This window comes from Phocoena sinus, chromosome X (genome assembly GCF_008692025.1).
Source record: "Phocoena sinus isolate mPhoSin1 chromosome X, mPhoSin1.pri, whole genome shotgun sequence".
Classification (NCBI taxonomy): Eukaryota; Metazoa; Chordata; class Mammalia; order Artiodactyla; family Phocoenidae; genus Phocoena; species Phocoena sinus.
Genome location: NC_045784.1, coordinates 105,444,849 through 105,467,245, shown reverse-complemented (window position 1 = coordinate 105,467,245; position 22,397 = coordinate 105,444,849).

The window sequence follows — 22,397 nt, the reverse complement described above, 5'->3', positions numbered from 1 at the left end:
AAATCAGAAACTGCACACCATTGTAAAGCAATTATACTCCAATAAAGATGTTAAAAAAAGCAAACAACCTGAGATTTAGAAAGAAATGATGATCAAAAATATATATATACGTATGAGTACATAGGTAAGTGTAAGTGAATATTGACTATATAAAATGATATTAATAATTCTTATGGAGATTTGTGAAAATTAAATAATAATATTTAGTAACATGACACATTTATCCCAATAAGAAAAAAACAGGCTAATTTCACCAACAGAACCCAATATGCCATAGTTGCATATAGTCATGAGGTATAGTGAATATCAAATATGAGTAATGGAATAGTTTAGCATATCTACTTGTTTAATGTATTATAAAAGGAAGAGCTAAAAGGAGAAAGTTTAAAATACAAGTTTTTTAGGATTAATATTATGTGAAGCAAAATTCATTTTAAGCATGAGTCTCTAGAAAAGGCAAATCTTTTTTTTTTAGATTTTTGAAACATTTTATTTTGACATAATTTGAGACATAAGAAAGTTGCAAGAATGCTAAAAAAGAATTCCTATATACCTTTCACCCAGATTCCTCAAATGTAGATGTATTACCACATCTCTCGCTCTTTCTCTCTCTTTATTTACACACACACACGCACACAAAGATAACTAGAAAATGTCCATATGCTTAGGAACTTGAAAATAGACTTCCAAACAACTCAAAGGTTAAAAAAGGAAGAAAGAAATCATAAATTATATTAAAATAAGAAAATATATTGAACTGAATAACAAAAAGTATCAAATCTTGTGGGATTGTCCCACCAACAAAATTAAACAGATATTGATAATTTACCTTATTTGCTTTACATCTTTATTTATAGTTTAAAGTTTTCCTTGTAAGAAATAAAATATTACACATATATCCCTTTACCTCCTTTCCTTCCCAGAGGTAACTACTACCCTGAAATTGGTGTGTATATTTCCCATGTATGACTTGCACTTTTACTACCAATAAATGCACTCATAAACAATAAATAACTTTGTAATATCATTTTTTTTAACTTGTGGGAAATGTTGCTTACAGCAAACCTTTTTAGCCTTAAGTATTAGAATGAACCACATTAAACTGCCAATATTTGATCATCATTTTCCTATAAAAAAGACAATTTTACATAGCCCAGCCTAATATATATATGTATATATGTATATATATACGAGGCTGAAAATCAATGAATTAAAACAAAAACCAAAGTGCAGAAGAAAAAGAACAAAAAAAATAGAGACCACTGACATAGAAACTATCCATAAAATAGAAAAAATCAACAAATCCAAATTTTTTGAGATTAATAAAATTGGCAAAATTTTGGTGAGATTATTCAAGGAAGAAGACATAAATAAGGAAGACAAGATCAGAAATGAAAAGTAGATTTCATGCATATGTTGAAAACACTTTTAAAAGGGACTTCCCTGGTGGCACAGTGGTTAAGAATCCACCTGCCAAGGCAGGGGACACGGGTTTGATCCCTGGTCCAGGAAGATCCCACATGCTGTGAAGCAACTAAGCCTGCAAGCCACAACTACTGAACCCACGTGCCACAACTACTGAAGCCCGTGCACCTAGAGACTGTGCTCTGCAACAAGAGAAGCCACTGCAATGAGAAGCCCACACACTGCAACGAAGAGTAGTCCCTGCTCACCACAACTAGAGAAAGCCTGCGTGCAGCAATGAAGACCCAACTCAGCCAAAAATTAATTAATTAATTTTAAAAATAATACTTAAAAAAATAAGTAAGATAAAAATTACTGGGCTTCCCTGGTGGCGCAGTGGTTGGGAGTCCGCCTGCCAATGCAGGGGATGCGGGTTCATGCCCCGGTCCGGGAAGATCCCACATGCCGCGGAGTGGCTGGGCCCGTGAGCCATGGCTGCTGAGCCTGTGCGTCCAGAGCCTGTGCTCCACAGCGGGAGAGGCCACCACAGTGAGAGGCCCGAGTTAAAAAAAAAAAAAAAAAAAAAAAAAATACAAAAAAAAATTACTGAAACTGACTTGAGAAGAAATAGAAAATCTGAACAGATCTATAACAAGTAAAGAAATGGTATCAGTAATCAAAAACCTTCCAGGGACTTCCCTAGCAGTCCAGTGGTTAAGACTCTGTGCTCCCAATGAAGGGGGTGCGGGTTCGACACCTGATCAGGGAACTAAGATCCCACATGCTGCAGCATGGCCTAAAAAACAAACAAACAAACAAAAACAAGGGAAAAAAAACAAAAAAAACCTTCCAATAAAGAAAAGCCCAGGACCAGATGTCAATACTGGTGAAACTTATCAAACATTTAAAAAATAATTAACAGCAACCCTTCTCAAACTCTCCCCAAAAAATAGAATTAGAGAGAATACTTTCTAATTCTTGAGGCTAGCATTACCCTGACACCAAAGCCAGACAAAGCCATCACAAGAAAGGAAATTTACAGACCAATATCCTTTATGAATATAAATGTAAAAATCCTCAAGAAAATACTATCAGACTGGATTCTGCAGTGTATCAGAAGGATTATAAACCATGACCAGGTGAGATTTATCCCACAAGTGCAAGGGTAGTTCAACATAAGAAAATCAATCAATGTAGTAATACGCCACATTAGTAGAATGAAGGAAAAAGTCTACACAATCATCTCAACTGATGCAGAAAAAAATTTACAAAATTTAACACTCTTTCAGGATAAAACACTCAGAAAACTAGGAATATAAAGGAAATTTCTCAACCTGATAAAGGGCATTTATAAAAAATTCACAGCTGACATCATACGCAGTGGTAAAAGACTGAAAGCTTTCCTCCTCAATTCAGGAACAAGACAAAGACATCTCTTCTCCACTGCTATTCAACATAGTACTGGAAGTTCTAGTCAGGTCAATTTGGCAAGAAAAAGAAAAGGCATCCAGGACTTCCCTGGTGGCGCAGTGGTTAAGAATCCACCCACCAATGCAGGGGACACGGGTTTGAGCCCTGGTCCGGGAAGATCCCACATGCCACGGAGCAACTAAGCCTGTGCGCCACAACTACTGAGACTGCACTCTAGAGCCTGTGAGCCACAACTACTGAGCCTGCGTGCTGCAGCTACTGAAGCCCACATGCCTAGAGCCTGTGCTCCGCAACAAGAGAAGCTACTGCAATGAGAAGCCTGCGCACTGCAATGAAGAGCAGCCCCCACTCGCTGCAACTAGAGAAAGCCCACACACGGCAACGAAGACTCAACACAGCCAAAAATAAATTAATTAAATAAATCTATTTTTTAGAAAAAGCTACAGTTTAAAAAAAAGAAAGAAAAAGAAAAGTCATCCAAATTGGAAAGGAAGAAGAAAAATTTATTCACAGATGACAAGATCCTGTATACAGAAAATTACAAAGACTACAGAAAAATCTACTTAGGCTAATAAATGCAGCAAATTTGCAGAGTACAAGATCAACATCCAAAAATCAATTGTATTTCTATGCATTAGCAATGAACAATCCAAAAAGAAAATTAAGAAAACATTTGCATTTACCATAGCATCCAAAAGAATGAAATCCTTAAGAATAAATTAAACCAAAGAGGTCCAAGACTTGTGTACTGAAAACTGCAAAACATTGCTGAATAAAATTAAAGAAGACCTAACTAAATGGAAAGACACCCCATATTCATGGATTGGAAGGCAATATTGTTTAAGATGGCAATACTATCCAAAGTGATCTGCAGATTCAAAGCAATCCCTATTAAAATTTCAACGGCCTTTCTTGAAGAAATGGAAAGGCCAATCCTCAAGTTCATATGGAACTGCAAAGGACCCTGAATAGCTGAAACAATCTTGAAAAGGACAAAGTTGGAGGACTCACACTTCCTGGTTTCAATACTATGAAGTTACAGTAATCAAAAACAGTGTATTATTGGCTTAAGCACAGACATACAGACCAACGGGACAGAACTGAGAGTACAGAAATAAACCCACATATCTCTGGCCAATTGATTTTCAACAAGGGTACCAAAACCATTCAATGGGGAAAGAATAATCTCTTCATTAATTGGTGCTGAGACAACTGGATAGACATATGCAAAAGAATGAATTTGGACCCCTAACTCACACCATATATAAAAATCAACTCAAAATATATCAATGACAAATATAAGAGCAAAAACTCTTAAAATTCTGGGCTTCCCTGGTGGCGCAGTGGTTGAGAGTCCACCTGCCAATGCAGGGGACACGGGTTCATGCCCCAGTCTGGGAAGATCCCACATGCCGCAGAGCAGCTAGGCCTGTGAGCCATGGCCACTGAGCCTGCGCTTCTGGAGCCTGTACTCCGCAACGGGAGAGGCCACAACAGTGAGAGGCCTGCGTACCGGCAAAAAAAAAAAAAAAAAAATCTTAAAATTCTTAGAAGGAAACATAGGAGTAAATCATGTTCATTAGCAATGTTTTCTTAGATATGACACCAAAAGCACGAGAAACAAAAGAAAAAAATAGATAATTTCGACTTCATTAAAATTAAAAACTTTATGCTTCAAAGAATACCAGCAAAAAAGTGAAAAGAAACCCTAAAGAATGAGAGATAAATATTTGCAAATCATATATCTGATAATGGTATTGTATTCAGAATAAAGAACTCTTAGAACTCAACTGCAACAACAAAAAAACAATTAAAAAATGGACAAAGAACTTGAATAGACATTTATCCTAATAAGATATACAAATGGCCAAGTAGCATATGAACAGATGCTCAACATCTTTAGTCATCAGGGAAATGAAAATCAAAACCACAACCACAATGAGACACCACTTCACACCAACTAGGATGGCTATTAAAAAAATAAAACACAGAGGGCTTTCCTGGTGGTGCAGTGGTTGAGAGTCCACCTACCGATGCAGGGGACACGGGTTTGTGCCCCGGTCAAGGAAGATCCCACTTGCCGTGGAGCGGCTAGGCCCGTGAGCCATGGCCGCTGAGTCTGCACGTCCGGAGCCTGTGCTCCGCAACGGGAGAGGCCACAACAGTGAGAGGCCCGCGTACCACAAAAAATAAAAATAAATAAAATAAAACACAGAAAGTAACAAGTGTCGGTGAGGATGTGGACAAATAGGATCCCTCATACATTGCAGATGACCATATAAAATAGTGCTGTGAAAACCAGTTTGGTGGTTCCTGAGTCAGTTAAACATAGAGATAGCATATGACCCATCAACTCCCCTCCTAGGCATATGTCCAAGAGAAGTGAAAACATTCACACAAAAACTTGTAACAAACCTTCATAGTAGCATTATTCATAATAGCCAAAAAGTAGAAACAACTCAAATGTACATTGACTGATAACTGGATAAACACAATGTGGTATATCCACATAATGGAATATTATTCAACCATATAAGGGAATGAAGTACTGATACATGCCTCAATGTGGGTGAATCTTGAAAACATTACGCTGAGTGAAAGAAGCCAGACACAAAAGGTCATATATGATTCCATTTATGTGAAATGTGTTTTCATACTACCCTGAGGTGGTTTGCATTCAGCAATTTTTCACTCTTTCCCACCCCATCCCATTGGTCTAGTACACTTTACTGAACTGTGCAGGGGTGAGGATGGGGACAAATGAGGGAAAAGGGGGGAGGGGTAACTGAGCAGTCTCCTTAATCAGCAGAACCATATTAGACAATATCAGTGGAGGGTAATAGGATTCTATTTCCATGTGTATTTTTCTGAATTCATTGCTATTGTAAAATAAGGCATACCATAAAAGCAGCAGGGTATCAATACTGTAATAGCAGGGTATTGAAATTCTTATAATGGAATTAAGTCAGATACGGTGCCGTTTTGACTGGACAAATATTAAAAAATAATTGAACTGTTTTCTTATACTGATAGGTATGTTATGGTATAGTTTTGAAACTAGAGACAGTTTCTCTCATAAAATAATGTTCATTTGGGCCCAAAGAGACCTTTATTTGCATGAGCTACATTTCTAAAAAATAAAAATTTTAGTAGCAAATGTGAGCTTTAAAGTCTTCTCAGAATTTTACTAAAAATATGGCTGACATAGAAAAGTACTTATGCATTCAAATCCCTTCTCTCCAGGGCCTAGTCATTTTAATCTGGTTTAGACACACAGTCCTTGGAGTCAATTGTACTATATTATAAAATGACAAAGGTTGATTTGAATTCTGTCAAGTTGTTCTCCAAGTTCTCCGTGTAGTTTTTTAATCTCAATATTTCATTTTAAAATTTAAAAATTTTTCCTCTTGATTTATCAGCATACTTTCCACCATATACAACCACTATCTAATTTTTTAGAAACAAAAGGTGAGGTTATTACCAGGTGATGAAGACATGGTTGATTTGTGTTAAAACCGGCAGTGAAAACTCCATAATTCATTTTGTTTCCCTTAAACATATTTCTTCAAAGTGGAATATATAAAGACTTCCTTAAAACCTAGTGTATTTACTTTGCATGACCTTTTCTGATGGTATTTTTCACAGAATGATGGAGGAAATAGGAAGGTTTATCTGGATAAATTGCTTTGAACCAGTCAAATCAGGCAATCTAGCCACTGAGTTATTTCCACCCTCTGATGATTTGTTTGGAACAGCTGAGGAGGGATGAGCAGTAGCTTTGTATATTTCACTTTGGCAGCGCTGTTCAGCCTCCACCACTGGTCTTATTAGCAGACATCAATCAGCAGGTGGCTAGGATGTCATTGAAGAGAAGGGAAGCAATGTGATGTGGTAGTGGTAAGCCTCTCTCTGACATTGTGCTCGTGGTCCGTTTTTACTTTCTATTTTGGTCTTTTAAAATGTCCTATGTTTACACTGTCATAGAATAAATAGAACCATGACATATTTTACCAGCTTTCCCCCACCCAACATCTTTTATATGGGTAATCTGATCTCATTAAACTGAGAGACATTCATGCTAATCCCTGATGTCATCACCACATCTTACAACAAATACTACTGAACACCATCTTAGCCAGGCTTGGTTAATAATACCCCAAAGCAAGGACTCTAATAAGAAATTTCCTGGCATCAGACCAGTCAGAGAGCTATTTTGGGGTGGGAGGAAGAGGCTACACAGATGACTGGCTCTTCTGACGGAAGTATGTTCCCTAATCTTGATCCTTCAGTCAACTGAAGATTTATTTACAGGATTCTGCAAGAATGAGGAAAGTTGGTATGAGTATAAGCCTTTATAGGACTTTAAAAAGAAAACAGAGGATCACATAAAATAAAAATTAAAAAAAAAGAAAAAGACAACAGAGGATTTAATCTTTGCCATTAAGACTTTTACAGAAGCTTTCTGGGAACCGAAGTTAGGGGAGACTTCAAAACACTTGGCAACAACCTGAACTAAGTGAGGTAACTTCCAGTGGCCTCTCACCATCTCATTCTACACCTCATCATTCACCACCACAGACCCCCAAAGAGGCTATTGCCCATACACTATACTCAAGATCTTTTCGGATTTCTCATCCAAGTGTACCACTCTCTAGGATAAGATAAACCAATCTATGCTATGGTATGCTTGATCATACAGTATTCCAAAGAGCAGTTGCACTCAAATAGGGTAGTCCAGATAGCATATTGCTTTTTTCAAAAGGAATTTGTGGAGCAATGTTCATAAAAATGACCAGAGGAGATGAGACTGTGTCTTTTGGCCCACCTATGGTGGGGCAGGACCTGGAGGTGCTGGGCTTAATTAGATCACTGCTGCACAGATTTCTTCAAACAGCTTCCTTGTTGAGACACAGGAGTTGGACTTTTAACCCTATGCCATTCCATAGCCCCTACAGTCTTCATACTATATAAGATAAAACTAACACCAGTATGTATTTGCCCCATTAATAAAATGGACCTTGAATCAAAAGATAAACAAAAAGTTTTCATTCTAGACATGAACTCCAGTAGAACTTAACATCTGTACTACTTGATATTTAATATTATACTCCCTTGTAGTGTTGGTTTATTTTCTCATAGACACATCTTCCTAACTCAAGTGAGGGCTGAGACCTTATCTAAAACTTCTTTTCTGCCCATGGTACTTAGACAAACCTATGCACAAAGTAAATATTCAATATTCTTTGAGGAACTGAAGCAACATTTGATGCTTAACTCTAAGAGGATGTTCAATACCACATGGTTTGTGTGCTTGTGTGGGTTTCACACAACAATCAGATCTCTGCTTTCTGCTCTGCGTTATGGTTATCACCAATTCCTTTAGTAGATAACCTCTGAGGTGTCTGCATAGCTCACAGTACTTCTTGTTTCTCTCAGTACTATTCTTCTACTTATATGGATAGGAAGCCACGCTTACACTATGTGACTCTGCCTCCATGGTTTCAGTTTATTAGACTAAGGGTCGTGTCTGCCAGAGTTAGCCAATCAGATTTTTCTCTCTGGGGAATTTTTCATGGGGCCTAGAGTCAGATGGTCAGTCTCTGTGTAGACAGAGAAGCCAAGAAAGTCATTCTGCAAAGAGAAGCAAAGATGAGAGGCCAAAAGAGAGTATGATTCCTGGGTTCCTTGCTGGCTTTCTGGTTCCTGGTTCTAGTTTCCACCTGAGACCCACCTACATTCTTGCCTGTAGATACCATGAGGCCTCCACCATTTCCTTTTTGTAAATGACAATGTATAGGTTTTTTGCTTAAGCTGGCTTGAGACACTATTTACTATTTAAAACCAAAATCTTATCCAGTCCACCTTTCTTATCCAAGTCTACCAAAAGGGAGTGAGGCAACTAAACTGGTTGGCTGGCACAATTTACACACCTAGCAGTAGAGAGCAGGCTAGGTGGTGGAATATCTTGTGACTTGTTACACGCGTAGTAACCATTCAGAAATCCAAGAAGTTGTGACCTAAGGCCCAGCCATCATTTACAGACTCAAGGGATATGAAGAAGGCCTAGTCTCACTACCAAAGCATGCTTCTTGTATTATGTGGTTTTAAAAAAAAAAGGTGGATGTGGTTTATGATCATGTTTGAAGCTGTTTAATTTTTTAAATGCAGAATTTGATACTATGAAACAACACACTAAGAAGAAAAAAATTGAACCATCTCACTCAAAAACTAGAGTTTAACTGCAGCTCACATCTATAGGGAAGAAGGGAAGAAATATATCTGGTGTCCTGTAACTCTCACTAAAGGTGGCAAATGTCAGTTCCATGTGAACTGAACATTGGCTAATGACTAAAGGATACCCTATGTTAGAGAATGAGTTTGTATTAGGCCAACCATTACTATTTCATTATAATATGCATATTATTATTGAGATATTTTCCTTAAAATTTATACTAAGTACCCCGATGCGAGTCTGCCTACTTCTTTCCTTAATTGTGTTCCATCACCTTACTTTCTAGTCCATAACTAGAGCAGTCCTTTCATCTTTCTAATCTGACCTCTGTTGAGTCTGTCTTGCCCCAAAGGCAACACTTCTCTATCAAAACCCAGCATCCTTCTTTCAAATTGAAGCCTTCTTTTTTTACCCCCAGCTTTAGTTATTTTTAAGTTTTCTTAGTAATTTTAGATATACAGAAAATTTGTACAGAGAATTCCCATTTACCTCCACTCAGTTTCCCCCAAGGTTACTATCTTATATAACCATGGTACATTTGTCAAAACCAAGAAACCAACATTGGTACATTACTATTAAGTAAACTCCAGATTTAGGTTTCACCAGTTTTTTCCACTAATGTCCTTTTTCTGTCCCAGGATCCAATCCAGGAAACCCCATTGCATTCAGCAGGCCTTCCTTTTAATCTGCAATAGACAACCAGGAGCTTGAAGGAAACCCATCTTTTGTGCTTTGTTATAGCAAAGTGATTCTCACTTTTTACAAAACCATAAAGACATCAAACTGGAAAGTCTGCCTAGTAAGAATGTTTGCTGGTTTCAGAGAATATCATCATTCCATTGGTTTTTCCTCCTTACTGCTCCTGAGATCCTGCCTCAGCAACTTTCTTCAACATTTAACGTGGCTTCTTCCATCAAACACTGTTCTCCTTAAAACTTAACAATTTTTACACCCATACCTAGGGGAAATTAGAAACAATGAGTAACCTCCAACAATCGTTTAATAACGATGCCCTACGTCTGCAGCCTTCTATTCTCTAAAGAAAACCAGAGTCCTCCCTGGTTCTTCTCATATCCTCTCATAGTCAAGTTCGTTCATCTCTTTCTAGGATCTCTCTTTCCCCACTACAGGTGCACTCCCCACTTACTGTCCCGCCTATTAATCTAAAAAGAACCCAGCTCACGGATGAGGGCAAAATGTCGGAAGAGTAAGACTCGGAGATCACCTTCCTCCCCACAGATACACCAGAAATACATCTACACGTGGAACAACTCCTACAGAACACCTACTGAACGCTGGCAGAAGACCTCAGACCTCCCAAAAGGCAAGAAACTCCCCACGTAAATGGGTAGGGCAAAAGAATAAACAGAGACAAAAGGATAGGGACGGGGCCTGCACCAGTGGGAGGGAGCTGTGAAGGAGGAAAGGTGTCCACACACTAGGAAGCCCCTTCGCGGGCGGAGACTGCGGGTGGCGGAGGGGGGAAGCTTCGAAGCCGCGGAGGAGAGCACAGCAACAGGGGTGCAGAGGGCAAAGCGGAGAGATTCCCGCACAGAGGATCAGGGCCAACCGGCACTCACCAGCCCGAGAGGCCTGTCTGCTCACCGCCAGGCTGGGCGGGGCTGCGAGCTGAGGCTCAGGCTTCAGTCCAAGCCCAGGGAGGGGACTGGGGTTGGCAGCGTGAAAACAGCCTGAAGGGGTTAGTGCACCACGGCTAGCCGGGAGGGAGTCCAGGGAAAAGTCTGGACCTGCCGAACAGGCCAGAGACTTTTTCTTCCCTCTTTGTTTCCTGGTGCGCGAGGAGAGGGGATTAAGAGTGCTGCTTAAAGGAGCTCCAGAGACAGGACCGAGCCGCGGCTAAAAGCACGGTCCCCAGAGACGGGCATGAGACGCTAAGGCTGCTGCTGCCGCCACCAAGAAGCCTGTGTGCGAGCACAGGTCACTATCCACACCCCCCTTCCGGGGAGCCTGTGCGGCCTGCCACTGCCAGGGTCCCGGGATCCGGAGACAACTCCCCCGGGAGAACGCACGGCACGGCTCACGCAGGTGCAACGTCACGCTGGCCTCTGCCGCCACAGGACCGCCCCGCACTCCATGCCCCTCCCTCCCCCCGGCCTGAGTGAGCCGGAGCCCCCAAATCAGCGGCTCCTTTAACCTCGTCCTGTCTGAGCGAAGAACAGACACCCTCGGCAACCTACACGCAGAGGCGGGGCCAAATCCAAAGCTGAGCCCGGGAGCTGTGAGAACAAAGAAGAGAAAGGAAGATCTCTCCCAGCAGCCTCAGAAGCAGCGGATTAAAGCTCCACAATCAACTTGATGTACCTGCATCTGTGGAATACATGAATAGACAACGAATCATCCCAAATTGAGGAGGTGGACTTTGGGAGCAAGATTTATGATTTTTTAACCTTTTCCTCCTTTTCTGAGTGTGTATGTGTATGCTTCTGTGAGAGATTTTTGTCTCTATAGCTTTGCTTCCACCATTTGTCCTAGGGTTCTATCCGTCCGTTTTTTTTTCTTTAAAAAAATTTTTTTTTCTTAATAATTATTTTAATAACTTTATTTTATCTTCTTTCTTTCCTTCCGTCCTTCCCTCCTTCCTTCCTTCCTCCCGACCTCGCTCCGTCCCTCCCTCCCCCCTTTCTTTCTTCCTTCCTTCCTTCCTTCCTTTCTTTCTTTCTCTCTTCCTTCCTTTCTTTCTACTTTTTCTCCCTTTTATTCTGAGTCGTGTGGATGAAAGGCTCTTGGTGCTGCAGCCAGGAGTCAGGGCTCTGCCTCTAAGGTAGGAGAGCCAACTTCAGGACACTGGACCACAAGAGACCTCCCAGCTCCACATAATATCAAACGGCGAAAATCTCCCAGAGATCTCCATCTCAACACCAGCACCCAGCTTCACTCAACGACCAGCAAGCTACAGTGCTGGACACCCTATGCCAAACAACTAGCAAGACAGGAACACAACCCCACCCATTAGCAGAGAGGCTGCCTAAAATCATAATAAGTCCACAGACACCCCTAAACACACAACCAGACGTGGACCTGCCCACCAGAAAGACAAGATCCAGCCTCATCCACCAGAACACAGGCACTAGTCCCCTCCACCAGGAAGCCTACACAACCCACTGAACCAACCTTAGCCACTGGGGACAGACACCAAAAACAACGGGAACTACGAACCTGCAGCCTGCAAAAAGGAGACCCCAAACACAGTAAGATAAGCAAAATGAGAAGACAGAAAAACACACAGCAGATGAAGGAGCAAGATAAAAACCTACCAGACCTAACAAATGAAGAGGAAATAGGCAGTCTACCTGAAAAATAATTCAGAATAATGATAGTAAAGATGATCCAAAATCTTGGAAATAGAATGGAAAAAATACAAGACACGTTTAACAAGGACCTAGAAGAACTAAAGATGAAACAGGCAACGATGAACAACACAATAAATGAAATTACAAATACTCTAGATGGGATCAATAGCAGAATAACTGAGGCAAAAGAACGGATAAGTGACCTGGAAGATAAAGTAGTGGAAATAAGTACTGCAGAGCAGGATAAAGAAAAAAGAATGAAAAGAACTGAGGACAGTCTCAGAGACCTCTGGGACAATATTAAACACACCAACATTCAAATTATAGGGCTTCCAGAAGAAGAAGAGAAAAAGAAAGGGACTGAGAAAATATTTGAAGAGATTATAGTTGAAAACTTCCCTAATATGGGAAAGGAAATAGTTAATCAAGTCCTGGAAGCACAGAGAGTCCCATACAGGATAAATCCAAGGAGAAATACGCCAAGACACATATTAATCAAACTGTCAAAAATTAAATACAAAGAAAACATATTAAAAGCAGCAGGGGAAAAACAACAAATAACACACAAGGGAATCCCCATAAGGTTAACAGCTGATCTTTCAGCAGAAACTCTGCAAGCCAGAAGGGAATGGCAGGACATATTTAAAGTGATGAAGGGGAAAAACCTGCAACCAAGATTACTCTACCCAGCAAGGATCTCATTCAGATTTGATGGAGAAATTAAAACCTTTACAGACAAGCAAAAGCTGAGAGAGTTCAGCACCACCAAACCAGCTTTACAACAAATGCTAAAGGAACTTCTCTAGGCAAGAAACACAAGAGAAGGAAAAGACCTACAATAACGAACCCAAAACAATTAAGAAAATGGGAATAGGAACATACATATTGATAATTACCTTAAATGTACATGGACTAAATGCTCCCACCAAAAGACACAGATTGGCTGAATGGATACAAAAACAAGACCCATATATATGCTGACCACAAGAGACCCACTTCAGAGCTAGAGACACAAACAGACTGAAAGTAAGGGGATGAAAAAAGATATTCCATGCAAATGGAAATCAAAAGAAAGCTGGAGTAGAAATTCTCATATCAGACAAAATAGACTTTAAAATAAAGACTATTACAAGAGACAAAGAAGGACACTACATAATGATCAAGGGATTGATCCAAGAAGAAGATATAACAATTGTAAATATTTATGCACCCAACATAGGAGCATCTCAATACATAAGGCAAATACTAACAGTCATAAAAGGGGAAATCGACAGTAACACATTCATAGTAGGGGACTTTAACACCCCACTTTCACCAATGGACAGATCATCCAAAATGAAAATAAATAAGGAAACACAAGCTTTAAATGATGCATTAAACAAGATGGACTTAATTGATATTTATAGGACATTCCATCCCAAAACAACAGAATACACATTTTTCGCAAGTGCTCATGGAACGTTCTCCAGGATAGATCATATCTTGGGTCACAAATCAAGCCTTGGTAAATATAAGTAAATTGAAATTGTATCAAATATCTTTCCCGACCACAACGCTATGAGACTATATATCAATTACAGGAAAAGATCTGTAAAAAATACAAACACATGGAAGCCAAACAATACACTACTTAATAACGAAGTGATCACTGAAGAAATCAAAGAGGAAATAAAAAAATGCCTAGAATAAAATGACAATGGAGACACGACGACCCAAAACCTACGGGATGCAGCAAAAGCAGTTCTAAGAGGGAAGTTTATAGCAATACAATCCTACCTTAAGAAACAGGAAGGGGCTTCCCTGGTGGCGCAGTGGTTGAGAATCCGCCTGCCAATGCAGGGAACACGGGTTCGAGCCCTGGTCTGGGAAGATCCCACATGCCGCGGAGCAACTAAGCCCGTGCGCCACAACTACTGAGCCTGCGCGTCTGGAGCCTGTGCTCTGCAACAAGAGAAGCCGTGATATTGAGAGGCCCGCGCACCGTGATGAAGAGTGGCCCCCGCTCGCCGCAACTAGAGAAAGCCCACGCACAGAAACGAAGACCCAACATGGCCAAATAAATAAATTTATTTAAAAAAAAAAAAAAAAGAAACAGGAAACATCTCAAATAAACAACCTAAGCTTGCACCTAAAGCAATTAGAGAAAGAAGAACAAAGAAACTCCAAAGTTAGCAGAAGGAAAAAAATCATAAAAATCAGATCAGAAATAAATGAAAAAGAAATGAAGGAAACGATAGCAAAGATCAATACAACTAAAAGCTGGTTCTTTGAGAAGATAAACAAAATTGATAAACCATTAGCCAGACTCATCAAGAAAAAAAGGGAGAAGACTCAAATCAATAGAATTAGAAATGAAAAAGGAGAAGTAACAACTGACACTGCAGAAATACAAAAGATCATGAGAGATTACTACAAGCAACTCTATGCCACTACAGTGGACAACCTGGGAGAAATGGACAAATTCTTAGAAATGCACAACCTGCCAAGACTGAATCAGGAAGAAATAGGAAATAAGAACAGACCAATCACAAGCAGTGAAATTGAAACTATGATTAAAAATCTTCCAACAAACAAAAGCCCAGGAACAGATGGCTTCACAGGCGAATTCTATCAAACGTTTAGAGAAGAGCTAACACCTCTCCTTCTCAAACTCTTCCAAAATATAGCAGAGGGAGGAACACTCCCAAACTCGTTCTACAAGGCCACCATCACCCTGATACCAAAACCAGACAAGTATGTCACAAAGATAGAAAACTACAGGCCAATATCACTGATGAACATAGATGTAAAAATCCTCAACAAAATACTAGCAAGCAGAATCCAACAGCACATTAAAAGTATCATACACCATGATCAAGTGGGGTTTATTCCAGGAATGCAAGGATTCTTCAATATACGCAAATCAATCAACGTGATACACCATATTAACAAATTGAAGGAGAAAAACCATATGGTCATCTCAATAGATGCAGAGAAAGCTTTCGAGAAAATTCAAAACCCATTTATGATAAAAACCCTGCAGAAAGTAGGCATGGAGGGAACTTTCCTCAACATAATAAAGGCCATATATGACAAACCCACAGCCAACATCATTCTCAATAGTGAAAAACTGAAAGCATTTCCACTAAGATCAGGAACAAGACAAGGTTGCCCACTCTCACCACTCTTATTCAACATAGTTTTGGAATTTTTAGCCACAGCAATCAGAGAAGAAAAGGAAATAAAAGGAATCCAAATCAGAAAAGAAGAAGTAAAGCTGTCACTGTTTGCAGATGACATGATACTATACATAGAGAATCCTAAAGATGCTACCAGAAAACTACTAGAGCTAATCAATGAATTTGGTAAAGTAGCAGGATACAAAATTAATGCACAGAAATCTCTGGCATTCCTGTAACTAATGATGAAAAATCTGAAAGTGAAATCAAGAAAACACTCCCATTTACCATTGCAACAAAAAGAATAAAATATCTAGGAATAAACCTACATAAGGAGACAAAAGACCTGTATGCAGGAAAGTATGACACTGATGAAATAAATTAAAGATGATACAAATAGATGGAGGGTATACCATGTTCTTGCATTGGAAGCATCAACATTGTGAAAATGACTCTACTACCCAAAGCAATCTACAGATTCAATGCAATCCCTATCAAACTACCACTGGCATTTTCCACAGAACTAGGACAAAAAATTTCACAATTTGTATGGAAACACAAAAGACCCCGAATAGCCAAAGCAATCTTGAGAACGAAAAACGGAGCTGGAGGAATCAGGCTCCATGACTTCAAACTATACTACAAAGCTACAGTAATCAAGACAGTATGGTACTGGCACAAAAACAGAAAGATAGATCAATGGAACAGGATAGAAAGCCCAGAGGTAAACCCACGCACCTATGGTCACCTTATCTTTGATAAAGGAGGCAGGAATGTGCAGTGGAGAAAGGACAGCCTTTTCAATAAGTGGTGCTGGGAAAACTGGACAGGTACATGTAAAAGTATGAAATTAGATCACTTCCTAACACCATACACAAAAATAAGCTCAAAATGGATTAAAGACCTAAATGTAAGGCCAGAAACTATCAAACTCTTAGAGGAAAACATAGGCAGAACACTCTATGACATAAATCACAGCAAGATCCTTTTTGACCCACCTCCCAGAGAAATGGAAATAAAAACAAAAATACAATGGGACCTAATGAAACTTCAAAGCTTTTACACAGCAAAGGAAATCATAAACAAGACCAAAAGACAACCCTCAGAATGGGAGAAAATATTTGCAAATGAAGCAACTGACAGATTGATCTCCAAAATTTATAAGCAGCTCATGCAGCTCAAGAACAAAAAAAACAAACAACCCAATCCAAAAATGGGCAGAAGACCTAAATAGGCATTTCTTCAAAGAAGATATACAGACTGCCAACAAACACATGAAAGAATGCTCAACATCATTAATCATTAGAGAAATGCAAATCAAAACTACAATGAGATATCATCTCACACCAGTCAGAATGGCCATCATCAAAAAATCTAGGGCTTCCCTGGTGGCGCAGTGCTTGGGAGTCCGCCTGCCGATGCAGGGGACACGGGTTCGTGCCCCGGTCTGGGAAGATCCCACATGCCGCGGAGCGGCTGGGCCCGTGAGCCATGGCCGCTGAGCCTGCGCGTCCGGAGCCTGTCCTCCGCAACGGGAGAGGCCACAACAGTGAGAGGCCTGCGTAACGCATAAAAAAAAAAAAAAAAATCTAGAAACAGTAAATGCTGGAGAGGGTGTGGAGAAAAGGAAACACTCTTGCACTGCTGGTGAGAATATGAATTGGTACAGCCACTATGGAGAACAGTTATACCCTGAGAAAACCATAATTCATAAAGAGTCATGTACCAAAATGTTCATTGCAGCTCTATTTACAATAGCCCGGAGATGGAAACAACCTAAGTGTCCATCATCGGATGAATGGATAAAGAAGATGTGGCACAAATATACAATGGAATATTACTCAGCCATAAAAAGAAATGAAATTGAGCTATTTGTAATGAGGTGGATGGACCTAGAGTCTGTCATACAGAGTGAAGTAAGTTAGAAAGAGAAAGACCAATACCGTATGCCAACACATATATATGGAATTTAAGAAAAAAATGTCATGAAGAACCTAGGGGTAAGACAGGAATAAAGACACAGACCTACTAGAGAATGGACGTGAGGATATGGGGAGGGGGAAGGGTAAGCTGTGACAGAGCAAGAGAGTGGCATGGACATATATACACTACCAAACATAAAATAGATAGCTAGTGGGAAGCAGCCACATAGCACAGGGAGATCAGCTTGGTGCTCTGTGACCACCTGGAGGGGTGGGATAGGGAGGGTGGGAGGGAGGGAGACACAAGAGGGAAGAGATATCGGAACATATGTATATGTATAACTGATTCACTTTGTTATAAAGCAGAAACTAACACACCATTGTATAGCAATTATAGTCCAATAAAGATGTTAAAAAAAAAAACCCAGCTCACAAATGGAAGAGATTAGTGTTTCTTGGGGCAGGTATGGGGTGTTAATGAAAACACATGATGCTATGTGGAAGTGGAGCTGAATGAAGCAGGATTTTATGACGTTCCTCTGTGTGCTGCTATGGATAAAAATCATCCCACAACTGTTTCAAGTCACATAATCCAGGAAAGTTCTGGAGCAGGGAATTACTGAATGTCAACTGTAGGGAAGTACTGAAGTATTTGGCCAAAATCTCTCAGCTATGGCCTCACTCTTTTAAAGGCCAAATGTCGACCTCAATATCACTTCTGCCATCCTGGAACACGTGCAGAATGGAATCTTGTATGTTACCATCGTTTATAATCAGTCTCCAAATGTCAGAAAAAATGAACAAAGAATATCACCTGCATTTATTTTTAATAGCTAAACATTTATTTTCAAATATAGGTAAGCATTCTAGATGTCAGTTGGAATGAAAAATCTCCCTATATGCTTTATATGTTGAAATCTCTCAGTCATTTGAAGTAGAAATGCATATTTATCATGGCAGGAGTAAAATGCTATGATACTTATTGATGATTATGAAAACTTTCAATTTTATGTACCAAAATAATTATTAGGAACTTAAATAGGGAAATATATGAAGTCAACACAATTATTAAGAAAAATGAAGTGACCAAATAACTTTAAAAGAATCATCTTCTTTGAGCCAATAATTTTTTAATTAAGTATAAGATAAAAATTAGACACCATATTCTAACCTTTGTAGAGTTGTCTTTTGTATTAGCATTCATAACAGTAAGCAAAATAGCCTTTAAGGACTATATTTGGTTTTTAATTATTTAATTATAATGAATGTTTTAAGAAGAAGCCTTATTTGAAAATCCTTCATGGTGTATGAAGCTGTAATAAAAGCTAAATGTCAACTTTTCCATCTCAAAATTTTATAACGAAGAAAATTTTCAAAACCATGCACAACACCCATGATAAATCGTGTTCTATCCAAATGTAGTGATAAAGATTGTAGTGACTATAAAGAGAAGAAGGTATTAGAGACAAGTGAGATAGCCAAAGATTGATTCTCACTAAGCAAACTTCAAAACAACAGACTTTACAGGAATGCTTTCAACTTCCTCATAATTTTAGGTCTATGGAGTTCAAAAATCTAAACAAAACTTGTTGAAATGATGCTTATAGACTGCTAACGATTTTCAGTAGTTGAAATGGAAGGATTTTGAGATGTGCCCAAGCTATAAATCCCAGGTACAAAGTTTATGCTGGAAATTAAGTTACTGGAAAACGTTTTTTTCTGAATTATATTCTACTGTGCACAAAATGATTAGTGATACCATTAGATGTGCTATTTTTTAAGTTTTGTGCATCATACACTTGGACATGCAGAAACACCCAGAAAAAAAATTTTAATCAGACAGCACAATGGATTGATGCTTTTGTTTTACTTGCTTACAGAATCAGCTATTTCTATGTTAAAAAAAAAAAAACTACCCCGAAGCTTAGTGGCTTAATAATATAACAATCACTTATTTAGCTCACAATTTTTTGGGTTGGCAGTTCAGTCTGTGCTCAGCTGGGCAGTTCTGGTCTCAGCTGAGCTTCTTCATGTGTCTATGAGCAGCTGTGGGTCAACTAGGTAAATCTGCCTCTGGGGGTTGATTGGATATATACATGCAATGAATACTAAGATATAGGTGGAAATTCATAGATGATTTTAATACCTTGAGTCAATTACATCACTCCATTGTCACATTTCTAGATCCAAAAATTAAAGGGAAATTTTCTCAAATGATTTAAAAAAACAGCAAGGGCTGGTTTCCATTCCTGCTAAGATATATACACTCCATTCTGTCTCTGTCACTGAATGCAGCTATAAAAACTGGACAGAATGCATGGAGCAGCTATTTAAGAACTCTGTACAGTAAGTGCCACCACACATCTTGGAAAATAAGAATTCAAAGTACCACAAAATTGGCACCCTTAAGCAATCCTGTGATGGCAGGGGAAACAGCACTGACAGTAGCAGTAGCAGGGACCCATGGAGGCCTAACACTCAGAGAGGGGAACCTTCCTCTTCAGGAAGATGTAGTACCAAAAGGGTGAGGCAAACTACCATTGCTTTTTTTCTCTTTACTCCAGATATGGACACAGTCACAAGAGGTACATGGCAGAACAGGGTAACAAAAGTCCCAGCTTTCTGGCCAGAGGACCGAATAGGGGAGCCCTAGGAACCAGAAAGGACCAGGGAGTTGGTGGAGAGGGAGGGACTCAGGAAAATGACACTAGAAAGTGGTTTATGGACTCCTTATAGAACTATACACCAAAAATGAAGTAATTTTACTGTATGTTAAATTGAGAAATAGAAGAAAAATAAGATAAACACTATTTAAAATAAAAATTAATCAAAAGATGTTGCTAAGACTAATGTCAAAGAATCTACTGCATATGTTTTCTTCTAGGAGTTTTCTGTTTTCAGGTCTTATAATCAAGTCAATCCATTTTGAGTTGATTTTTGTGTATGATTTTTGTGAGATAGTGGTCTAGTTTCATTCTTTTGCATGTGGCTGTCCAGTTTTCCCAATACCATTTATTGAAGAGACTATCCTTTCTCTGTTGTATGTTCTTTGCTCCTCTGCCATAAATTAATTGTCCATATATATGCAGGTTTATTTCTGGGTTCTCAATTCTGTTTCTTTCATCTATGTGTCTATTTTTCTGCCAATACCATGCTGCAGCCACTATGGTAAACAGTATAAAGAGATTCCTCAAAAACTTAAGTATAGAACTACCATAAGATCCAGCTATTCCACTTCTGGGAGTTTACCCAAAGAGTACAAAAACACTAATTTGAAAAGATACATGCACCCCTATGTTCACTGCAGCATTACAGTAGCCAAGGTATGGAAACAAACTAAACGCCCATTGACAGATGAATGGATAAAGAAGATGTGGTTGGTATAGAAACATACATACATACACACACACACACACACACACACACACACACACAATGGAATACTACTCAGGCATTTAAAAAGGTGAAATCTTGCCATTTGTAACAACATAGTTGGGCCTTGAGGTTACTATGCTAAGTGAACTAAGTCAGAGGGAGAAAGACAAATACTACACAATTTCACTCAGATGTGGAACAAAACCAAAACAAAGTAAGTCAACAAACCAAACCAAACACAAACAAACACATAGATACAGAGAACAGAGTAGTGATTACCAGAGCGGAAGGGGGTTGCAGGAGGGTGAAATGGGTAAAGGGGATAAACTGTGTGTTGATGCATGGAAACTAAACTCTTGGTGGTGAGCACACTGTAAGGTATACAGAAGTTGAAATGTAATATTATACACATGAAACATATAATGTTACAAACCAATAACAATAAATAAATAAAATTAATCAAAAGGAAAAAAACACCAAGGGCATACAAAATATCAGAAACAAAAACATAAATGAGGGCAGCAATCTTAAAATGGCATCTAAAAAATCTTAAGAAAGCAAAACTTCCAGTTTCCAGTCCAGCATGAAAGAAGCTTGTAAGTCTCCACTAGGAGGGAAAATAGTTCTTTTCCCATATTTGATACTATACATTTGGGCAAAGAATTGGGGAGTTCATAAGGAGGCTATAAAACATTTGAAGATCTCGGTGAGAACATCTGTGAGTTGTTCTGCCAATACTCATTCTTTCATTCATTTATTCTCTCACTTAACAAGTATTAGCTGAGCACCTATTATGTGCCAGGCGTTATGTAAGTTGCTGAGTTTATGACAAAGTTCAAGACACAGTTTCTGACCTAAAGGATCTCAGAGATTACTAACAATACAGGTCCAGTTTCCAGTCCAACATGTAAGGAACTTAGAAGTCACCTCTCCAACCTAACAAGTAAAAGGCTGAACAAACTGAAAACTCAGCAACTCTTCTTAGATCCGTGACTGAAATGATGTCACAGGGCAGACTGCTGCTCACCAAATGGGAGAGACTAACGGGTGAATGCAGGAGAATCACAACTTAACCTGAGCAGAAACTTCTGTGGGAACCAGTGCTGAGCAGGGAAACCTAAACTGTAATTGATGAATTGCTGGAAGCTTGGTGTGGCCAAGTCTGAGAGTTTAAAACTGCAGGGGGTTAGATTGTTTATTTCAGATTTTTCTTGTTTCTTGAGGTGACATTGAATTGCTATAAACTTCCCTGTTAGAACTGCTTCTGCTGCATCCCATAGGTTTTGGGTCACTGTGTTTTCATTGTCATTTGTTTCTATGTATTTTTTTATTTCCTCTTTGATTTCTTCAGTGATCTCTTGGTTATTTACCAGTGCACTGTTTAGCCTCCATGCGTTTGTGTTTTTTACGGGTTTTTTCCTGTAATTGATTTCTAATCTTAGAGTGCTGTTGTCGGAAAAGATGCTTGATATGATTTCAATTTTCTTAAATTTTCCAAGGCTTGATTTGTGAACCAAGATGTGCTCTATCCTGGAGAATGTTCCATGTGCACTTGAGAAGAATG